This window comes from Bufo bufo, chromosome 6, assembly GCF_905171765.1.
Source record: "Bufo bufo chromosome 6, aBufBuf1.1, whole genome shotgun sequence".
In the NCBI taxonomy this organism is placed as follows: Eukaryota; Metazoa; Chordata; class Amphibia; order Anura; family Bufonidae; genus Bufo; species Bufo bufo.
The window spans coordinates 376,387,737-376,398,301 of NC_053394.1; positions in this window are offsets into that span (position 1 = coordinate 376,387,737).

Here is a 10,565-nt window from a genome sequence, read left to right on the forward strand (position 1 = left end):
CCCCCAGTGCACCCTATCGAAAGCTTTTTCAGCGTCAAGCGATATAAATATTGTGGGTGCCCCGGAGGTATCCGCTATTTGGACCTATCTGTAGGCTTTTTATACAGGTCTGTTTTTAGTTGACCTCCTTCTAGGTATATCCTGACGTCAAGAAACTGCAACTCCTCAGCCGAGCACGTCACAGTGAATTGCAGCCCGTGTACCGCATGATTGAGGTGTTGATGAAAATCATTCACATCCTCCATAGAACCCAAAATGGGCCAGAAGGTCATTTTGTGCTGCTCTACAACTTCTTTTATTACTGCTTTTAATACGAGGAGCATGCGCTGGGGATACGGTCACTGTTTACCGATGGAAACACCCCCTGGACCAGGTAAGACCTCTGAAAGGACCAATATGAGTGCATACTTATACACTGAGGAGGACATTCACAGGTTGATTAATGAGGATGCCAGTGATGCGACATTCCTCACTATACCATCTATTGACCTGATAAAAGGAAGCATGAAAATGAGTCTAAAAGACTTGCTACAATTGAATTGCATCTCAGCACGCTGAGGGAATATTACAAAGCACAACGTGTACCAAGAGGTTTAAGATCACACCTCCGTCCCAACCTCTTTCCCAACAATGAGGAATTTTGCAAAAAGTTTCAATCTGTCAATAATAAATATTCCTTTGAGTTGATGCTGCTTAATATAGAATATCTACAAAAAGAGGCCGAGGGTATCAAAAGAATGTTGATGCCTTTGGAAACGCAGATCCAGGATTTGATGACTGCGGATGATTTTGCAGCTCACAAGGAAAAATTAACAAATTAACCTCATACGTGCAACGACATAAGGTTGAATTGGAAAAAACAAAAAGAGACAAGTGGCACCGTGATCTGGAGGACTATCAATCTGGACGGATATATAATTGGCAGAGCCAACAAACCCGCACTAGAGCGCCCAAGAGAAGGGGCAGAGGGAGGAGGTTTGACTAAAGCCAATTTGGGTTTACAACAGGCGAGTCAGATTCCACTGACGATTCCATGAAACCGGCTTGTTTAGGGAGAGCGGGACATACAGGAGGAGGAAACTCCGACGTGGTGGCAGAAAAGACCACAGAGTCCAGAAAAGATCAGCGCCCACCGAGAGGGAGAGGGTGACAAGATGCATGCACAAGAAATAAACAATCTAGTGGTGAACATATCATCTTGATTAATTGAATTGAATAATGATCAGATCAACATCCTTGCACATGGACTTTCTTTTTGTCCTATAGCTGACACCGATTGGTTCGAGCTAGAACTCGATCTACAGCGCTTTTTTAGGCGCCTCAGATTGAAGGCATTTTTTGACATTAGGACCCACGGTGGGGTTACGTCTGGCCGTGAAGCTGCTGAATTGTCCTTGGCCAAATTTGAGCTGAGTAACAAGAGTAGCTTCATGCCGCCACACACTAACCACATTGTGGAGTCTTATATCCAAATTGTTCCCAAATATCAGAAACCTGCAGGAATGCACTCAGTAGCGACATTTTTGTCCTAATCTGTCACATGATAAGAGACTGGCCCTTAAAGAGGACCTTTCACCTTGAAAAACATTGTGAACTAAGTATGCTGCCATGGAGAGCGGCGCACAGCTCAGAGCCTGGGAGTTTTTTTTCTCCAAGGCTGTGAACTGTGCGCTGCAATTGGCCAGCGCTGCAGCCTAGGAGGGGGAGACGCCCACAGGACAAGGGCAGACACCGCCTACTATAACTTAGTGAGTAAAGATACCGGAGGGGATAACGGGAGAACGGAGCGACGCCTGGGGATAATAGTAAGTGCAGTGAGATCCCCGGGCGCCGCTCTCCATGGCAGCATACTTAGTTCACAATGTTTTTTAAGGTGAAAGGTCCTCTTTAAGGCACTGATGTCTAATAGAGACATCACTATCAAACCAGCCAACAAGGGGGGAGCTGTGGTGATCATGGACATGGAGGGTTATGTCCGGGAGATATGCAGACAGCTGAGTGATGGGGAGGTCTATGTTGAACTACAACATGATCCCAAATGGGAGATAGCCAGAGAGGTGGCGAATATCGTCGATACGGCAGCAGCACGTGGTATCATTGATTCAGAGCTATGTCAGTTCCTCAAGATACCTTTCCCCATCACTCCGCTCATCTACGTTCTCCCCAAAATTCACAAACAGCTGATAGATCCCCCTGGCAGACCCATTGTGTCTGGCAGGGGATCCATTTTTAGCAACATTGCTATATTTCTTGACAAACTACTCCGTGTCCATGCTACCTCAGCTCCCTCCTGAGGGATACAGGACATTTTTTAAGTAGGCTTAGCAGTATTAGTTTACCTACCCATTTCTATCTGGTAAGCTTTGATGTGGTGTCTCTATACACGTCTATCATGCATGATTATGGATTAAATGTCGTCGATGTGGCCCTGGCCGGCATTGGACTCACTGGTGATGCACGCCGCTTTGTCCTCGACCTCCTTGAGTTGGTCCTCAAGAGGAACTATTTCCTCTTTGGCAACACCTACTACCAACAGTCAGGCGGTGTGGCCATGGGGTCCAATGTGGCACCAACTTATGCCAACATGTTCATGGCGGAGGTCGAGGACAAATTGGTTTATGCGTCCAAGTATCGTCAGTGGGTCTTGTGCTGGTGGCGCTACATCAACGACATCTTTATTATTTGGAGTGGTTCTATGGAGGATTTGAATGATTTTCATCAACACCTCAATCATGAGGTACACGGGCTGCAATTCACTGTGACGTGCTCGGCTGAGGAGTTGCAGTTTCTTGACGTCAGGGTATACCTAGAAGGAGGTCAACTAAAAACAGACCTGTATAAAAAGCCTACAGATAGGAACAATTTATTAAGATACAACAGTAACCATCCACGTCGCATGCTGGACTCCTTACCATGCTACGTGTGAGACGAGTGGTATCAGATGACAATGTGTTCAGGAAACGTATTGACGAAATGTGCAATAAATTCGCCCAGAGAAAATATCCATCCAGACTGTTACACAGATCGAGGGCCCGGATCTCCTTGGCTGACAGGGTGTCCACTGTTTAGGTTCCCTCTAGGAATAAAAACATGGGACGTATCCCGTTTATATCCACCTATGGCAACCACAGTGGGGATATTGCGCAGATCTTGAGAAAGAATTGGCATATCCTACACAGCGGCCTTCCTGCAATTAGTGAATTTGACAAACCACCATTTATGGCATACAAACGTGGAACCAATTTACATGACAAGTTGATCCACACAGATACAGGTGAAGTTGGCAAAGGCGGGCAGACATTTTTGAAACCCCGACAGATGGGTAATTTTCCTTGTTTGGGATGCTGCAATTGTGGCAACATGCTGAAAGGTAATACCTTTGTTCACCGATATAGTGGCAAGAAATTCAACATCAGAGAGTATTATACATGCCGTTCCAAGTACGTCGTCTACATGATCGTCTGCCCATGCAGTTTAATCTAGGTGGCCGAGACGACTATGGAGATGAGGGAACGTATTAACAAGCACAAAAGCACCATAAGGAAAAAAAATGTTAGATAAGCCAGTGCCAAAACATTTCGCCTACTGTGGACACTCTATCAGCTAACTGAGATTCCGGGTCATCGACTCGGTGCCGATTCCCAAGAGAGGAGGTGACAGGGAACGTATGTTAAAGAAAATAGAGCTGTATGTAGCACTGGCCTAGTTACATATGTGACATATTGGCACCTTTACTATGTTGTTTACATATATAATTGCGATTGACAGCAATGATCTGGTGCATTTTATTTTTTGGGGCGTTCCAGGACCTGTTGCGAGTCAGGTGACCGTCACATGGACGATGACGCATCGGACATGTGACCGAGAATACTGATTTTCATTGTCCACATGCGATGCTTGCTTACAATTGGATGATGTCCCTTTGCTGTGTTATGCGGCGTTGCTCCGCCTCCACATTGACGTGATGACGTCACTGACATGCGCAGTACACCTGGGGAGACGCCGACATGTATGGACAACATGAGTATGCAGCTGGAACCGATCTAATGTATACCAGGTATTTTTGATTGGTAGAGCATCACCTCTATTGGCAGCAGCGATCATTTAAATTAACACACAGGTATCTTTGATTGATATTATATGGTGATTGGTTATATGTTGTCACATGTGGGGGGCCGACTATGCTATTTATATGCTTGATTATTTTTGTACCAGTATACTTGAGAAAGGCTACTGCGTAGCCGAAACGTCGTATTTGTGTGTGCACTCTAGTCCCCAATAAAAGTCACACTGGATATGCTGCTGTGATACCTTCTTTGAACCATTCATTCAATTTAAAGTGATTAAACATGCCCCCTCACTCCTCATATATCCGTACATCCTAACAGCTTCTGTACAACGCAGGTAGGCCTGGCGGCCGGCCGGCGCGTCACTCACTGACGTCACGTGCCTGCACCGCCTGCTTCATTCATAAAGTAGGCGGCGCAGGCACGTGACATCAGGTAGTTACGCTGCCGCCCGCCCGGCCTGCCTGCATTCTACAGAAGCTGTTAGGGTGTACGGTAATATTAAAAGTGGGGGGGGGGGCTATGTTTAATCACTTTTAATTGAATGAGACATTTTATATTTGTATAGTGCAGCACTGGAGCGGCGGGGCCGGAGTACAGTGACTGCACCACCCCGCCGCAATTGCCGGCCCCCAGCTCCTCCTCCCAGTCCCTCCCCGCTCGCTCATGCATCGCAGCCTGCGATGTAAAAAATCTCAGCATTCGCCCCGTAAGACGCAGGGGCATTTTCCCCCCATTTTAGGGGGGAAGGAAGTGCGTCTTATGGTTCAAAAAATACGGTATATACAGCTTTCATATTCTGTTAGTAAAAAAACACACATTTTTTTTTGCAATATCCAACATCTGGATTAGTCAGTGTGCAATTTAAGCTAGAAATACAGCCATAATTTTCTGGGTTTTTAAAAACAAACCTTTTTGCAAAAATACACTATTTTACAGCCCTTGCAGCATCAGCATGTGTGAAATTCAAGGCTTATATACAGCTTTCATTTTCAGTTAGTAAAAAAAATACACTTTTTTGGCAATATCCAACATCTGGATTAGTCAGTGTGTAATTTAAGCTAGAAATACAGCCATCATTTTCTGGGTTTTTAAAAACACACTTTTTTGCCAAAATACACAATTTTACAGCCCTTGCAGCATCAGCACATGTCAAATTCAAGGGTTATATACTGCTGTCATATTCAGTTATTAAACAAACACCCATTTTGGGGGAAAAAACTTTAATTGCGGCCTAGTCTGAATCAGTACGTGTGAGATACACCCTTTAGATACTGTGGTTCTATTCAGTTATTTGAAATACAGTCATTTTGGGCAAACAAATTTAATTGCGGCCTAGTCTGGATCATTCGGTGTGAGATACACCATTTGGATACTGTGGTTATATTCTTATTTTAATAAAACACCCATTTTTAGGCAAAATACACAATTTTTCTGCCCTTGCAGCATCAGCACGTGTGAAATTCAGGAGTTATATATTGCTGTCATATTCAGTTATTAAACAAACACCTGTTTTGGGTTAAAAAAGTTTATTTTGCAGCCTTTGCTGCATATATCATTGTCTTTACATACTGTGGTTCTATTCAGTTATTTGAAATACAGCCATTGTGGGCAAACAAATTTTATTGCGGCCTTACATTACATAATGTGGTTCTATTCAGTTATTCAACAAACACCCATTTTGGGTAAAAAACTTTAATTGCGGACTAGTCTGCATCTGTACGTGTGAGATCCAACCTTTATATACTGTCGTTCTATTCTGCTATTAATTAAACACCCATTTAGGGCAAGATCCTAAATTTGAGAAATATGAGGGGAGCGTCAAATAAGGGACGTGGCCCAGGTCGTGGTGCTGCTGGTGGAGCTCCTGTTGCAGGGAGAGGATGTAGTCGATCTGTGCCAGGTACACGCACAAGTGAAACCCCTTGCTCAGGTGAGAGTAGGCGACAGAACCTGCAGCGGTACTTGGTCGGACCTAATGCGGCTCTACGAATGGTGAGGCCTGAACAAGTACAGGCGATAGTAGATTGGGTTGCTGACAGTGCCTCCAGTTCCTTCACATTGTCTCCCACCCAGTCTCCTGCTAAAAGATCAGAGTTGGCACCTGCAGCCGATGTCCATCAGTCTTTCACCTCACCCCCTTGCAAATCAGCCAAGCAGTCTGAGCCCCAAGTCATGCAACAGTCTCTTCTGCTTTTTGATAACTCTGTTAGCAGTGTTTCCAAGGGCCATCCACCTAGCCCTGCCCCAGAAGTGGAAGAGATTGAGTGCATCGATGCCCAAACAATTATGTTTCAAGATGAGTACATGGGAGGACCATCGCAGCATGTCTCGGATGATGACGAAACACAGGTGCCAACTGCTGGGGCTTTCGAAAGTATGCAGACCGAGAAGGAGAGCAGGTGTGAAGACTGGGTGGAAGATGATGTGGAGGACGATGAGGTCCTCGACTCCACATGGAATCCAGGTCATGCGAGTGACCTATGTAGTTCGGATGAAGAGGCAGTGGTCGCACAGAGCCACCAGCACAGCAAAAGAGGAAGCAGGATGCAAAAGCGGAGCGGTCGTCCCCTAGACAGTACGTCTGCTACTGCCTACCACAGCAAGGGACTGAGCACACCAAAGCTAGCTCCAAGGAGTTCCCTGGCGTGGCAGTTCTTCAGAAAATGTGCTGACGACAAGACAGGAGTGGTTTGCACGCTGTGCAATCAGAGCCTGAAGTCGAGGCATAAATATTCTCAACCTGAGCACAACCTGCATGACCAGGCATTTAAGTGCAAAGCATGAGCTGCAGTGGAGTAAACACCTCAAAAACCAAGAAAGGTCTCTTGCTCCCCCTGCTTCCTCTTCTGCTGCAGTCTCGACCTCTTCATCCACCTCTGGAGTGACAGTGCCACCTCCCACCCCGCAAACAGAGGATCTGCCAGCAACACCACTACCTGGGTCGCCGAGCATCTCCACAATGTCCCACGGAAGCCTTCAGCTCTCCATCTCCCAAAAACTGGAGCGGAAGAGGAAGTACCCCCCTACCCACCCCCGATCCCTAGCTCTGAATGCCAGCATTTCTAAAATACTGCCCTTTGAAATGCTGTCATTCCATCTGGTGGAGACGGATAGTTTTAAAGGCCTTATGGCGGTGGCTGTCCCACAGTACTTCGTGCCCAGCCGCCACTACTTTTCCAGGTGAGCCATCCCTTCCTTGCACAACCAATTGGGCAACAAAATCAGGTGTGCACTGCGCAACGCCATCTGTGGCAAGGTGCACCTCACTACAGATACGTGGACCAGAAAACACGGTCAGGGACGTTATATCTCCATAACAGCACACTGGGTAAATGCAGTGGCGGCTGGGCCTGAGCCAGATAGCAGTTTGGTGCATGTCCTTCCACCACCGAGGATTGCAGGGTGTTTCCGTTTTCCTCCTGTTGCTTCCTCCTCCTACTCCGCTTCCTCTATCGGCTCCACATCCGGTCAGCGTAACACCTTCACCACCAACTTCAGCACAGCCAGGGGTAAACGACAGCAGGCAGTTTTAAAACTTATCTGTTTGGAGGACAAACCCCACACAGCGCAGGAGCTGTGGACGGGCCTTGAGCAACAGACCGATTAGTGGTTGGTGCCAGTGAGCCTCAAGCCCGGCCTGGTGGTGTGCGATAATGGGCGAAATATCGTAGCAGCTCTGGGACTAGCCGGTTTGATGCACATCCCTTGCCTGGCGCATGTGCTGAATTTGGTGGTGCAGAGATTCCTTAAAAATTACCCCGATATGTCAGAGCTGCTGCATAAAGTTCGGGCCGTCTGTGCGCGCTTTTGGCGTTCTCACCCTGCTGCTGCTCGCCTGTCAGCGCTGCAGCGTAACTTCAGGCTTCCCGCTCACCGCCTCTGTAACGGACTGTTCAGCACACAGCTCCGTTCAGACGATATTCCCCTTTCCAATGCACAGGCAGCTACTGCAAGCACCAGTCTGCCGAACTGCAAACTACACGAACACTGGAAACCGCGGAACAGGAAAAGCATACAATCGGCTTACACTCCTGGCAATCAGCACACAATCCAATTCCCCCAAGAACGAGACGACACTTCGCTTGAGGGTTAAGCAGAGCTGACTGTACTGGCACCTACAGCCTCTTTTATTCACAATACACAAACATAGTACTTCCCACAGGGTTTTGAAATACAACCAATCAATCCGTACAATACACACAGACACTCCCACACAAAATCCTCCCCTCTGCCTGTGATATGATTACTGAACACAATGGCTAATATAATTATCACAGGCAGAGAAATACAGTTTTATAAAACATATCACAGGAATCCCAAAACATGCAATAACCCCATAACAAGTATATCCTCGGAACCGGTGGATCTGGTTGAACCACATATCCAAAATTCACCCAGATCCGTTCAGTAGTTTGGAAGATACAGTTTAATGTATATTCCGCAGAACATATACAGGCTATATAAAAAATAATTACTGTATAATGTGTCCCCTGTTGTATAGTTTAAAAGTTTAAAACTACTGCCCGATGTCTTTGTGCACCAAATACCGGCGAGATGGCACCGTGTAGAAAAGTCCAAACAGTGTCTGTGAGTTAAAATGGCCGCCATCCATTGTTCTCACCATGTGTCTCTGATACATGAAATGGTGGCCATCCAGTAACTCCACAGTATGTCCCCAGATGGTTCTTAAAGGGCCGTAATCCAGAGGCAGGAGGCGGGCAAGCAGTCCTCTACAGGCACAAGTGGCGGAGCTGGTTCCGCCACAGCCTCATATGCGACGTGACCTCAAGGTTGAACTCCACCTTGCACGTGCTGGCCAGACTGTGCGAGCAGCAGCAGGCGATAGTGGAGCTTCAGCTGCAGCGCGCACGGGTGAGTCGCTCTGCGGAACAGCACCACTTCACCACCAATGACTGGGCCTCCATGCGAGACCTGTGTTCCTTGTTGCGCTGTTTCGAGTACTCCACCAACATGGCCAGTGCCGATAACGCCGTTCTCAGCGTAACTATCCCATTTCTATGCCTCCTTGAAAAAACGCTGCTGGCGATGATTAAAGAGGATGTGGCACAGGAGGAGGAGGAGGAAGAGGGATCATTTTGTAGGGTTTCCGGCCAGTCATTCACAAGTGGCTCCAAGGGTAGGTTCCTGCACTCACAAACGCCAGGTACACAATTGTCCAGGAAGGGCACAGTTCTGGAGTATGACGAGGTGGAGGATGAGGAGGAAGAACCATGTTTACAGCAGGGTGGCACCCAGACCAGCTCATGGCCATCACTGTTGCATGGCTGGGGGGATACAGAGGACACAGACAATACACCTCCCTCTGGGCAGCCTGGCACACAAGAGCGATTACATGCTGCAGTGTCTCAGCAACTACCGCCGAGTTGCCCACATTCTAACTTGTGCTGATTACTGGGTGGCCACGCTGCTGGATCCCTGTTACAAGGACAATGTACCGTCCTTTATTCCGTCACTGGAGCGTGATCGTAAGATGCGCGAGTACAAGAGCATGCTGGTAGACGCACTGCTGGTGGCATTCCCACCTGACAGCGGGGGCACAGTGGAAGCACAAGGCGAAGGCAGAGGACAAGGAAGAGGTCGCTAACGCAGCTGGGGCACCGCCAGCACCTCAGAAGGCAGGGTTAGCATGGCCGAAATGTGGAAAAGCTTTGTCAGCACGCCACAATAACCAGCACCACCAGCTGATATGGAACGTCTTAGCAGGAGGCAGCATTTCACCAACATGGTGGAGCAGTATGTGTGCATACGCCTTCACGTACTGAATGATGGCTCTGCCCCCTTCAACTTCTGGGTCTCCAAATTGGGCACATGGCCTGAGCTTGCCCTTTATGCCTTGGAGGTGCTGGCCTGCCCTGCAGCCAGTGTATTGTCTGAATGTGTGTTTAGCACGGCAGGGGGCGTCATCACAGACAAGCGCAGCCGCCTGTCCACAGCCAATGTGGACAAGCTCACGTTCATTAAAATTAACCAGGCATGGATCCCTCAGGACTTGTCGTACCTTGTCCAGTATAGACATGTATACCGGCACTAACCAGCCATTGTTATACTGCAGCGCAATTGCTCATGTTTGTATTTTGGATATTTCACACTCTTTTGGAGTGTACCCTAATTTTAAAAAAATAAATTAAAACCAAAAACCTGTGTTGGCTACCTCGTCCTCCTCCACCGCCGCTTCCACCTACACCGCTATGTCCACCGCCTCCTCAAACTCCTACTCCATATGGAACTCCACCTCATAAATCAAATTTTTTATTTTTATTTGTACGTGTTTTATTTTATATCATTTCACTACTTTGTCATTTACATTTTCGGGTGAAAGTCACCAATTTTTGGGTGTATAGTACCACTGCTATACCTAGTAGGCCGGTTAAAAATAAAAATAAAATTGTCATTAACATTTTCGGGTGAAATTCGCCAATTTTTGGGTGTATAGTACCACTGCTATACCTAGTAGGCCGGTTAAAAAATATATAT